Source organism: Eptatretus burgeri, chromosome 8 (assembly GCF_056783735.1).
Source record: "Eptatretus burgeri isolate ZD-2024b chromosome 8, Ebu_testis_v1, whole genome shotgun sequence".
In the NCBI taxonomy this organism is placed as follows: Eukaryota; Metazoa; Chordata; class Myxini; order Myxiniformes; family Myxinidae; genus Eptatretus; species Eptatretus burgeri.
The window spans coordinates 101,105,075-101,118,531 of record NC_140968.1 but is presented as its reverse complement, the minus strand read 5'-3'; the positions used below and the strand labels follow the sequence as shown (position 1 = coordinate 101,118,531).

Genomic DNA, 13,457 nt, shown 5'->3' with positions numbered 1-13,457 from the left:
AGGGCCAGTACACACCCCTGACGAACTCTAGTAACAACTGGAAATAAGTCAGAGATGGTACCACCACATCTCACAGCACTCTCAGTATCAGAGTGGAGTTCAGACATCAGATGGATCAGTTTTGGTGGCACCCCACGAAGACCAATAATCCTCCAGAGGACATCCCGATTCACTGAATCGAACGCTTTACAGAGATCAACATAGGCTGCAAGCAGCCCCTGCCGAAACTCTCGTCTGCGTTCGGTGAGAACCCAAAGAGCAAGGATACGGTCAACTGTTGACCTCTTTGGTGGAAGCCTGGCTGCTCTGGACGCTGGTGCTCAAGCAGATGGTGGCGAACCCTATCAAGAATTATCCGAGCAAAGACCTTGCCAGGCACTGAGAGCAGCGGCACTCCTCGGTAGTTGTCGCAGTCTTGGTGATCACTCTTCCCTTTCCAGAGAGGGACAACAAGGTCCCTCTTCCAATCAGTTGGGATGATGCCTGTGTTCCAGGCAGAGCACAAAACTGCATGCAACGACACGAGTGCAGCATTTCCACCAGCCTTGAGAAGTTCAGCATGGATGCCACAGATCCCTGGAGCTTTACCCCGTTTCGACTGGTTCACCGCAGCCCGTGTTTCCACAAGCGAAGGTGGACCACAGTTGATTCGAGGGTCAGCAACAGGGATTGTAACAACCTTGACGTCCAACTCGACAGTTGGGGGATCAGCCTGGTACAACCGCTCAAAGTAACCGGCCCAGCGGGCCTTCACTTCAGACTCCTCTGTCAAGAGCCTACCACTCTCTGCTCGAACTGCAGTGCTCCGAGGGATGGGCTTGGATGAATGTAATGCGCGAATTCCCCTGTAAGCGGGACGAGAATCACCTGTCCACAGGTGATGCTCTACCCCCTCACAGATTCCTCGCACCTCGGCCTCCTTGTCCACCCTCAGTGCACGTACAGTTTTACGCCTCAGCTCCCTGAACAGCTCAGCTCTGCCATTCAGCCTGGCCCTGCGAAAGGAAGCTGCACAGGAGGTACTCCCACGGAGTGGGTTTTCAGATTTTTTTCCGTTTTTGTGTTTTGTGGAATGAAGGGTTTTCCGGTGGCCGGAGTGCAAATCCTGCCACCAACCTCCTAATAAGAAGTGACCCAACTGCAGGAGGACGTCCGCAGACACAGTTGGGCACTAGATATGGATGGCCGTTGGCTCACAAGGAGCTCCTCCGCCCTTTGACAGGTTTTGTTTCTAATCCTGCTGGGTGTCCATATCCAAACACCCTCCTCACCAGAAAACCTGGTGGGGGAGACGGTCTCGTGACCGACAACCCGACCATGGAACAGGTTAGTACAGGTTTACATGATACCTGTGGCAAGTCACAGATCTGACCTGACTGGAATTCCAGATTCTAAAGGAGCTCGGTCTCAGCGTGCCTGCGTCCTTCCGTCCGTGCCTGCGTACACATGTCCGTCTGGCTGTCAACAATATTGTCTTATAGGGGGGATACCAGTAATCAAGCCTCATGTGCAAACAGTATATTATTATTATATTGTTGAGTAAGGTGAGGATAGATGGGCCGGTTTCAATTTAAATGAAATCAAAAATGATTCCTTCTTCTTCCTCTTCTTCTTATTCTGCTTCCTCTTCTTCTTCTCCTTTCTCTCCTTCTTCTTCTTCCTCTTCTTCTTCTTTTGTTCTCTATCTCATTCATTCCCATTTCTCATATTGATGAAACGCCGGCCGTATTGAATGATTTTTTTGTTTCTTTCAACATTCCGTTTTATTCATATTGCCCTATCAAACAGCATTTCCGATTTTATACACCGCCTTTTAAAGCGTGACGAAGCAGGTTGCTCGACTTGCAACACAGGTGAGAAAATGATTCGACTAAAAAAAGCAGCTGATATTCAACAATTCATTCGCACGATTCCTGAAGGATGAAAACTAATTTTTCGTTTATCTGGAATTTGCCGGCAACGTTCCTCTCTTGACTGGGAAAAGGGGATTGCGAAGCTCGTTCCGATCACGTGACTTGAAGTGGGTCAAAATGGCTGACTTGGTCAAAATTTTTTTGGGGGAAAATCGTGTCAATTCCTTCAGAAATCTTCTTCTCCAGACTCATCAATTAAAATACTAACAAATTTAGGGAACAACATTCGGACGGGGTGCTGATGTTAAATTGAGGAGGCCACGTCGATCACGTGACAGGGAATGTGTCAAAATGGCGGCCGCACAAATTCCTTCAAAAATCTTCGACTCCTGATCTACCAATCCAAATGCGACCAAATGTGGGTTACAACATTAGGCCAGGACCCAGATAATAATCTCCTGGTCCAGTAGTCATATCTTTTATTTATTTTCTCTGGAAGTGACAGATCTTACATTCAGGTTTCTCTCAAGTCTGCAGGCCGGATCCGGATTTTTTTTTAAACAAAATCGAATCATTTTTGTCCTCATCACCAATCGAACCTGTCCACCAAGTTTCACCCGAATCCATCCATCCGTTTTGAGAAGTTGTACCGCGTATCGTTTTTTTGGCCCCCGTCTCTCAATGATGAACAATCACTTTTAGAAATCCTCATCTTGGAATCTTCACCAATATTGAAACAATTTGTCATTGTCACACACTCAACCTGTCCACCAAGTTTCACCCGAATCCATCCCATCCATAACGTCTTGAGATATCGTGTTCGCAGACAGATAGACAGACAAACAGACGCAGGGGTGGAAACGTAACTTCCATCTACCTTCGGTTGCGGAGGTAATTATGTTCAACGTCAAGGAAAATTTGCCCGAGTACATAGAAATTGCATTCGATTGAGGATATGCTTGGTGTTGGCTTAATGTTGAGGGTGGTGGGCTTGGGATCCAAGGATCCTGAGTTCAAATCCTGCTTGACTGATCAATTAATTCCAGGTGGGGTTGACTCTGCCTGTCATCCTTCTGAAGTCGGCAAAGTGTCAGAGTGGCGACCCGTCCAGGATTGTGTCCAACAGCCAAGGAGACTGCTGAGGCAGCACCAACTTTCTGCACAGAGTATGGTCCCAACGGATGGATGGATTGAGGATGGAGTCCGTGCTCTAGATAACAAAGAACTTTTGTTGAGCGTCGGTATGACGACACTTTGTATATCTAACAATAGAAATGCACAAATGAATGTGATCACGGGTCGTTTGTTTTCCAGCTTGATAAGACAGTTGAACATTTGCAAACCCCGCAAGATCTTCCAATCCCAAATCGTCTCGAGAATGCAAGAAATGATTGAATTGAAGCCTATAATTCCAAATTTTCCAGGAGGGTGCTGTACCCCTGAGACTCTCCCCTATCCGGGTCCACTGTATTGCTGGGACAACAAAACACGATTCATTTTCTGGATTTACCACCTCGAGGAAAATCCTGGTGACGAACCTGAAAAAGTCACGTGAAGTCTCGGCGAGGAATACCTCTCCTTCAAAAACCTGATGGATCGTGGACTTTCGAGAACCTGGAGAAGGGAGAGGTCGTGAAGAACTTTTTTTTTGTCAGTGGTTTTAAGTGGAATTCCCTCTTTGGACCACAACGTCTTGGACCACAGTCTCTTTGGACCACATCAAATGAGGGGATTGCACCACAGGGTGGCCACAATGTCTTGTCACCCCTTGTAAAAATTGTGACTATCTTTGTGTCCAGCCTGTTAATTAGTTTCCTTTTTCCATTTTTTTCAGATTAAGTGATTTTTCAGTATCCCCCAATCTTCGGTATCCAGTGGTTACTACAGTATGATAGAATTACTACACATTACCACAACGTCAAAGTTTACGTTTAATCTACAACTAAACATCTAAGTTCTCTTCACTCTTGCACGTAATCCGTAAGGTACTTGGCTGAAGAACTCTCCCCAATCTCGTTGTCACCGGCTGTTTGTCCTCCGGAGCCCTCCTGTCAATGTCCCATGTTTTCATTCTGCTCGGCCTGTGGCAAAACATCTGGTATCCAAACATTTGCTTCGGTCTGACGAGCCATTTCACCCGTCTTTCTCAGATATCTTCTGTTTCTCCTTTGCCTAGCTCTAGCACCATCTTTGGTCACCACTTGGTACGAATGTGGTGGTGAGGCTTGCCCAGTTACTACAGCTTTCTGTCATGTCTGATGTGTATTCAATATTGGCCTCACCCTTACTGCGTCTCCAACTCTCAGTGGTGGGAGGTCTTTGGCACCTCTGTTATCATAGTATTTGTCTGATTTTAGTTGATCTTAGTGGACCTCCCACGTCTTTCTGCACCTCTGGTTTTAGGAGCTTTTCAGAAATTGGAAGGTTCGTGTTGGAGTTCGTCTGTTCGTCAGTCTTTTCACAGGACTGCTCAACATTTCTTCTGTCGGAGTGTTGCGGAAGGCAAGAATGCCAAGTCGGGGATCTAAATTTGCTGCGTTCGCCTTCCTCAGCAGTGTTGCAACCTTCACAGCCTTCTCGGCCTTTCCGTTGCTCTGAGGAAAATGAGGTGACGATGTGCGGGTGATTAAACTGCCATTTCTTTGAGAACCTCACAAACCCCTCTGCTCTGAACTGTGGCCCATTATCTGTGATCAGCATGTCTGGGATTCCATGATCTCACAAATTGTCCTTTAACTGAGCGAACGATGGTTGATGAGTTGTTGTTTTTTTGTATACTGTGTTGAGACTCATGTCAGAGCTAATACATAGAACATATAATAAGGCAGGAGACCAGAGTGAAGGGAGAGGGAAGCACAAAATAGTGGGGAACAGAGACAACCAGAAATCCGTGGAAGGGAGAGGGATGGGGTGGGGTACACGGGGCAAACAAGATGGTACTACAGGGAATTTCACAGGAAGGAAAACAGGGAATTTGAAGGAGGTGGGTTTGGGGTGGATTTACGGCGGTAGTAAAGATCATGATTTTGGATGGGGGAAGACATGTGATGGTGGTGAACAGCTGTTTTGAAGACCTGGAGGGAGGAGTGGGATTGAAAAGAGTGTGGGAGTTTGTTCCTAAAGTGGCAAAAAAAGAAGACTGAAAGAGTGAAGGTGAGCAATGATTCTTGATTTTGGCAGTTTCACCAGAAGGGGGGTTTTGGCAGACCTTGAGTGCCCTGCAGAAATATGGTGGAGACAGATTACAGACAGAGGAAGGTGGGGGGCGAGGCCAGAGAAGAGGCAGCATATTTTTGTTGCAGCTAGCTATTTTGCTTTCCCCAAGAGGCCGTAGGACCTCGGCTGCTTGACAGGGGGCTACCGATGACACTCAGAGGAGTCGTACCAGGAAGGTATATGTCAGGGTTGAGTTTCTGCCTGCTCGCTTTCTCCTCACTGGTTTGCTTAATAGCCATAGGTTTGCCATCACTCGGAATCACCCACTGGTTAGGTATCGACAACCAAACTCTTCTCACCAGTGTGAGTTTTTTTTATGTTTATTCAAGGTTGATAACTCAAAAAAGCTTAGAACACACAGCACACTTGTACAGATTCTCCCCAGTGTGAGTTCGTTTGTGGTTATTCAAGTGTAAGTGTGTACTCATGAGTGGATGTTTTCGAGGAAGTCTATCTCCCACAAGCTTGAGAAGTAGTCCACTGTCACTACTGGGTGAATCATAAGTTCCAGGACACGGTTTTAGCTGCTTATATAAGATTTATTTATACCATGTATATACGTATGCTGTTGTGATAATGCTCAGTAGGGGTACATAAAAACTAATGTTGCAGAACGTCACATGGCATTTGTTGATGAAACAAAACTGCATTCAGGAACCATTTGGCACCATAACACATCACGTGGTATTTTGCTTCAGTTTCCACACCGCATGTGGAGAAAAATTATCTTGCGCCGTGACAAAAATTATCTTGCGCTTGATGTCTAAGGAGGTATTATAGTTGTATTACTGTTGTATTTTATGATTACTCCTGTTATTATGTATTACTGTTATTACTGTAATGTGTTATTACTCCTGGGGCTTATGGCTTACCCTGGTAGATACATTTTCCCCTCTAAGTGGAAAAGGTCTGCCTCCACTTTTGCCCATAGTCGCTCTGGAATGTCATAGGGGTGAAGTGTTTCCTTTGGCTGGTTTCTGTCTGGAGACCTGGAGGTCTCACAATTCTGAACAAAGTCCTCAATCTCAGTGTCCATTCTGGGCCAGTAAATGCATTCTCTGGCTCTTCGTACACATCCGTTCACTCCCAGATGAGATGCGTAAACTCGTTCCACCATGTCCTTCCTTTTTGACTTGGGAATCACAACTCTTTCTCCCTTGACGACCCTGAGTGCTCAGTTCATCTCTCACATGGAAGTATTGTGTAAGAACTGAGTCAACCTCTTGTTGTGTCTCTCGCCATCCAGTCGGTATCATTAGCTTGAGTTGTTGCATGCTACCATCTTGTCTGGTATCATCTTCAATCTCTCCCATCAGCGGTTGAAAGATTGGGATATGTTTTGCCATGTTGACCATCTCAAACTCGTTTTCCTTGAGGTTGGCTCTGCTCAGCGTATCAGCCATTTGCATATCTTTGCCTGGCCGATAGTGAATCTCAGCAATGTATGTTTGCATCCTCACAATCATTCTCTACAGCCTCTTTGGTGTTCTGTTGAGAGGCTTTGTCACCAATGATCTCCAGCGGTTTATGATCAGATTGTACCTTCACCTGTCTCCCATAGGTGTACAGATGAAACTTTTCCAAACCAAAAACAACTGTAAGGAGCTCCTTCTCTATCTCTGCATCAGAGAGAGCCCTGCGAGCATATGCCACGGGATGTCCTTCTTGGATCAGCGTAGCACCGTCTGGTGTCAGAAGCATCAACTTGCAGTGTACTTGAGCACCGGTTCAGCAGTAATCAGTCTTAAACTCCCACATAACTTTTTCATATATTTCTGATGACCATCAGGTGACATCTTTCTGAGTCAGTCTGTGTTGGGGCTCACACTTGTCACTAAGATCTGGAAGGAATTTTCTGAAATACAGTAGTTGTCAAAACCGATGAATCACTGTACCCCTAGCCACATCAGTTGGGTTTGGCATTTGCAGAACTGCTTTCTCCTTTTCTGGGTCTGGTTTCAGACCCTCTGAAGTGACGACCTGACCAATGAAGAGCACTTCTTTCAGTTTGAATTTTGCCTTGTCCTTGTTCAGCTTCAGGTTTCGCTCTTTACATCAATGCTCTCACCTTCCTATCATGGTCTCTCTCTCTGCCTCTGACTACATCTTTCCTTTCCCAAACACAAGGATGTCATCTGCTACTGATCTCACTCACTGCAACCCCTCTAGTACTCTGTTTTGCCTCCTCTGAAATTCTTCCGGGGCTGTCGAGAGCCCAAATGGCATCCTCAGCCACACGAGATGTTGAACATGGTTCAGTATGAACTCTCCTCATCTAGTTCAATTTGCCAGGAACCATTTTTGGTATCAAATATGCTGAACACCCTCGCCTCATTCAGCTCTGTCAGTATGCCCTCAATCGTCGCCATTGGCTGGTGACGTCCATGAAGTCCTTGATTTATGGCCTCTTGGATCCAAACAAACTCTCAATTTCCCATTGGATTTCTCCACCCATACAAGGCTCGATACCCAGGGGGTTCGCCGGTATACAGGGGTTACTATCCCTGCCTCAATCAGCTTGTCCAACTCTGCTTTTAGTGTTCCTTTCAGAGCTACTGGAATACACCTTGGTGGATGCATTATTGGTCTCCAACTCGATTCCAGCAGAAGATGGTATTCGCCTTCCAGCTTTCCAGTTCCTTCAAACACATCTGGAAATTCCTCCAGCAGCTGTTTGTTGTTGAGGGGGAAACTTTATTCAGTTGTGGCATGTACACTCCTCAGGTTCTCTGTGTGCATTGTTTTCAGCTTCATTTGCTGGTCCTGCCCTGCTTCCAAGAATTGGTACGCAGTCCTCTCCTATTATTACAATCTCTGCTTTGTACTGTTTTCCATTTTTTTTTTATCTTGAGGTTGCATTTCCCCAGTAGTACTACGGTAATACCAGTGTACATGGATAAAACTTTGTTGGTATTCCACAGCTTCCTTGGAATGACATTGCATGTTGCACCGCTGTCGACCTGAAAGCGGACTTCCCTTCTTTCTCCTTACATTGTAACACAGATATACCTTGGGTATTTCGACTCCTCCAGGCTGTTAATTTGCTCCGTGTCCACTCTCTTTGGATCTAACGTCACGAACTTTATCTGTTCATACTCCGACATCTCACTGGAGCTGTCGTTTGTTTGATCCACAGTGTGGACCGGTCTCCCTTTGCATTGAGATGAGAAGTGGTTCTTCTTCCCACACTTGCTTCCATACACTGGGCACTTCTTTTTCCCGAACTCATGTACAGCTCCACCATAGCAACACTTGTATAACTTCGAGCGAGTTCGATCATCCGATCAAGACGGTTTATGTGTGCCATTACCTTTCCTCCTCGTGGGCATGTGTTGTGGAAATACTCAGCCCAAACAAGTTTTCTTGTTCAGTTGAATTCATGTATCGACATGCGCATGGAAAAAGAGATTCGAAGAGCAACATAAATGAATCTCCATGAACCTCTCTCTCAGTTCTGTCGAACAAGCTTAGCTTAAAAAAAAAAGTCATCCCGTTACATAGCACGAGGGAAGGAAGGGGGGGCATGGGTTTGACAATGAACAGTTCATGTTATTGAAACCCACTGACATTTAAATGACATGATAAGATGTTTCCAAGCTGGAGACATTCCAATATCAAGACAAAAGATGGGGTGTTCTGACGTGTGCAATGATTTGTGACCATAGGCAGGTCAGGTCAGCTATGGTAGCATGCGCCAGAGCAGCGCATCGCTGCGTCCACTTTCCGCCGGTACTCCAGAGGTCTCCATCTGGCCATCCCCCAGCTCGATGCCTGGCCCATCCCCATCTCCTTGAGATTCCGATCAACCTGCTGCAACCACGAGGCACGTGGTCGGCCCATTGGCCTCCTCCACTCACGAGACTCCCTCGCCGAGAGAATCTGGTGAGCAGGATCAGCATCAGGAAAATGAGCCACATGTCCATACAGCCGCAGCTGACGCTCACAGACCATGCAGGCAACAAATCTCATTTGAGTCTCTCTCAGCAACCGCTCGGTGGACACAAAGTCCGACCAGCGTTAGCTAAGGATTCTTCGAAGAGACCTGGTACCAAAGGAATTAAGTCTCCGTCTCAGATTCCTGGTCAGAGTCCAAGTCTCGCATCCGTAGAGCAAGCTATGTACCATAGGCGGCTGGTCAAAAAAGATCACAACAAAGAGCAAGCTGTGCACTTAATACTTTTGGAAGGCAAGGCCGAGTGCTCCCCTGAATTCACAGCCAGCATACTTATCATAAGAACATTCCAATGGCTTGCCTGGCAAGGTCAAAGCAAAGCTTCTCTGCTCCATTACCTCGTCTGACCCACTTCCACCCCACAAAAAGAACTTATGTTATCGTGTTAAGTTGAATTGGAGTACAACGCTATATATATATTACATTGATTATGTTAATTATATCCCCATGAAACATATATGTTTCCATGGGGCTCATGCATTTCAACCAAGCGATCATAGGAATCGTTAATGCAGATACATTTTGCAGTAAATGTAATAAATGAGCTTTAAATCAATCATCGTCTATCCTCTGAGTTCCATCAATACACTATTATATGGGCTTAACAAAGCCTTTATTTGTCAGGTTTATGCATGGATCAAGTTTTAATTGGACTACAATTTCATTCTGCTGTTATACTGAAAGATCAGAGCTGTGTTGAAAGAAATTCACCACCACACTTGCTTCACTGCCTGTCCATCAAGGATGCCAAGCCGGTTCTTTGACAACTCCGATGCGCGACAAAGCTGCACGCACTTCTTCATTGGGACGTCTATTTCTTGTCGGAGCCTCTTTATCAATGCTGACCCCCTGATTCTGCAGAACACTATCCTGAATCAGATAATCTTACAAATTTCCAAAGTTGCAATTTATTGCTAGTCACTTGAGCTCTGCGAGGTCTGCCTCAAAAAAATTTCTCCCTCTCCTTGATTCCTTGTAAAATAATCTGTCGTGATCAACCATCTCATTCTTGGGTGGGTTACAATGTTTATCAAATGTCTTTAACGCATTCTCAAGCGTTTCCCTGCTTGGCTTTATCGTCCGATTCAACTCCCGCCCTCTACTGGCAACCAGACGCAGAAACATCTTGATCTTAGTGTTGTAGTCTTGAGCAGCCGTGGTTAAATTGAGGTACAATAACAGCTCTTCCTTCCTGTCTCCATACCTATGGTAGGTTACTGGACTCCAAAATCAAGTTATCGAAGTGGTTTAAGCGACTCCATGATCATTCACATCAACTCTAACGTCGAGTGCTCGAGATAATCACTTCTACTCCAGGTACTTACTCTCATTTTAAAAAAAAAAAAGACTTTTACAACCAATTAATGAGAGGGGTAAAACGCATTCCCCAGAGAGAAGCATCCACTCGAACACGAGCACTTCAGAGCAAGGCCGGAGAAGTTTCTCACCTTTCTTCACATCCACAGTTGACGCAACTCGGAAAGATTGCTCCAACCACTGGACACCACGTCAGATTCCTCTTCTTCCTGGATAGAATACTCCTTGACAACTTGTTGGGTTCAAGTACATGGAGCAATCTTTATTAGCCTCGACAAGATGGAGCCTCGCCCCCGACACACCACACATCCTCTCTCTGGTGCCATTCCTCTGACAGTGTAACCATGAGTGATACAAGCAATCACACCTTTGAACAATGGATTGTTGTGAGCGTCTGTGTTCACAAACAGGGAAAATTATGGAAGATCTGCATGTCGACTTCCAGCAACGATTCCGCCAAGAAGCTCCCTATAGACACTTCTGTAGTTGGTCCTGCATGGTGTGATCAGTGAACCATCACAGACTATCTTGCCGAAGCATTTGACGAGTGCTTTCCACAGATTGAAAGGAGGCCATTATTACTGCCTGTCCATCAAGTATGGACGTTGGTATAAAGGGCATCATAAGAAGGGGCGCTGAGTAATCCCACCTATGAGCCCCGTGCAAGTTAAATCTCAGTAGTGTCGAAGTTAAGGTTATGGGAAGGATTGCTCGAAATGCCCTTAATTATATACCATGTCGAGAGGTTCAATCTGCTCATTGATACCCGGCGTGGTAGTCATCATGGGATTTATATTTGTATGTAGCCTGTGGCTGCATCATTTTTTGGGGGGGAGCTGCTGTGCCGCTGATGAAATGCCCGTTACCAGTAATCTGGTACTCATTTTGCTGATCTCAGAAGGATGAAAAGTTGAATCAACCCACGTGGTGTTAATTCAACGGCAGAATATGGGCTTGAACTGAAGACCCGAAGATCTTAAGCCAGCCACCCTCACTGTTAAGCCAACAGCAGGCTTGGAGGATGATAAATATGTGAAAGACTGTCGGTAAAGGCCTCCACTTCTTCCCACAGTGTTGTTGAGGCAGTTTTTCCTTGGCTCGGAACAACACTCTTGGATGGGTCGCCACTCTGACACAGGATACTTTAATGGCTCGTTCTTCACAGTAGTGGGGACCATGCTAATTTTGCGAATCGCAGAAAGAAGACTACCTGAGTCAACCCACCTGGTATAACCTGGTGTTGGCTCAGTGGTTAGGGTGGGGGCTTGGGATCCTGAGTTCAAGCGTCGTTGGCCGCTGAATTATTACACCAGGGGGTTGACTCAGCCTGTCACCCTTCCGAGGTCAGCAAAATGAGTACGAGTGTGTACTGGTAGAGGGGCACTGCACAGTGACAGTCGTGCTTCCAAGAAATGACAGCTACCCTGGCATACGCAAGAAGAAGAAGAAGAAGAACCTACCTGGTGTTATTTCAACGGCCTGACAGGGGCTTGAACACAAGACCCTTTAATCTTAAGCGAAGCACGTGAACCGTTAATCCAACCAACACCAGACCTGTCATCATGAGAGATCCTGTGTTATACAACTTTTGAATGTCCTTCAAGAATGGTCATGTGCATTGGTTATCACTCATGGCAGTTATACATTGACTGTGTCCATTTAGATAGCGTTCCCCATCAAAGACTACTATGTAAGTTGAAGTGTTACGAAGTTGAGGGGGCCACGACTTTCCTGGATCGAAGCTTACTTATCAGGTTGGTCAATGTCTTTTCGGTCTTGCTCGAAATCAGTCACCAGTGGAATCTCAAGGAAACTGTTGTTGGTTGGATCCATCGTCTTCATCGCCTTTATGAATGACTTGAGCTTTCGTTCGCAACCTGATGGAGTAGTGCTCTCCCCTTGGGGCTGGTGCTCCTGCCTCACACCAAGCTCAGAGGTCCAAGGGCGTTCAAGGTCTGTCAGCAACCCCCTTCTGGTGAAACAACCAAAATCAAGAATCACTGCTCACTCTTTCATTCCTCTTTTTTGCTGCCTCTGAAACAAACACTCTCTTCAATACCACTCTTCCCTCCAGGTTTTCAAAACAGCCGTTCACCACCACCTATCTTTCCCCATCCCCAAAAAAAAAAAAACATGACGAGGTGCAATCACTGTCGAAGTTTTCACTTTACATTCTTGCGTGAAAAAAACAAACATCGTTCGTAGGAAATTGGACTTCATCGATTTCCCTGGGAATGCCATGGAGACGGCTGCATCGCATCACGTGACGCCAACTTTACGATTCCCAAGCAATAATTTTGCTTTGTTCATGGCGTCACATGACAATCCAAGGAAACCTCGCCAACCCATATGAGAACATATCAACACCCAATGGGGGAAAGAAAAATCTTCTTTTGTTTTCCACCTGGACGAGTTACTCCATCCTGCCCAGTGGTTTCCTCGTTTCAGGACTTGGTGAAGGTTTTGCCAGTATTTCCTCCTCTTTTTCTTTGTCACCCTTTACATTTATTGGCTTTCAGCCTCATTTAGAGCAAACTTCAACAAAAACCCATCACTTATCCCAGCAATATTTCAGGTTCTTCGATGAACCAATTTGTTTAAGTGATTTGGGGGAGGAGGAGGGGGGGAGGGGCAAGCCTCAATTCTGGGGTTGCACTTTGGAGAGAAACCTCGTACAGGATCTTAGACAGACATTGTGTTCACGGTAACTCGCCCACCCTTTGTCAGAAGAGACCGTTCGATCATTGATGCCGACCAGCAATCAATTCCAACAGACGGGATGGCCGCTTAAATTCCCCATCAAATGAGTAGCGCCATTTGCGATGTAATGCCCTGCTGCGAAGCAGCCATGGTTATCTGACAGTTGAGTAGGTGGGTTAGGACTCAAACCCAGACCAGATGAGCTCAAATACAAGTGTGCCACCTCTGTACCATCCTGTTGGGACTACGTCACATATTTCAAACACCCACAGGTACTTCCGTAAAAGTTACAACATTAGACAATACGAGGTTGGACCACTTTGTGGGAAAATATTTAGACATAGGTGGTGGGGGAATGCATTTGTTTTTCTTTTACAGGGATTTAGTATTACACTTTCAAATCTCATAAACACAAGTCA

At 45.8% G+C, this 13,457-nt stretch overlaps 1 protein-coding gene across 3 annotated transcripts in view; it reads right to left on the bottom strand.

Annotated features, from left to right (window-relative positions):
- The window catches only part of RNF216 (ring finger protein 216), a 101,247-nt gene extending 99,782 nt beyond the window's left edge, over positions 1-1,465 (bottom strand). For 2 of the 3 annotated variants that reach the window (XM_085893281.1, XM_085893283.1), the window contains exon 1: positions 1,373-1,453. The gene's annotated coding sequence lies outside the window, so the exon portion shown is untranslated. Of the gene's footprint in view, positions 1-1,372 lie in introns of all 3 variants that reach the window. The other variant, XM_085893282.1, reaches the window with a different exon arrangement.
- Positions 1,466-13,457: the final 11,992 nt, after the last annotated feature.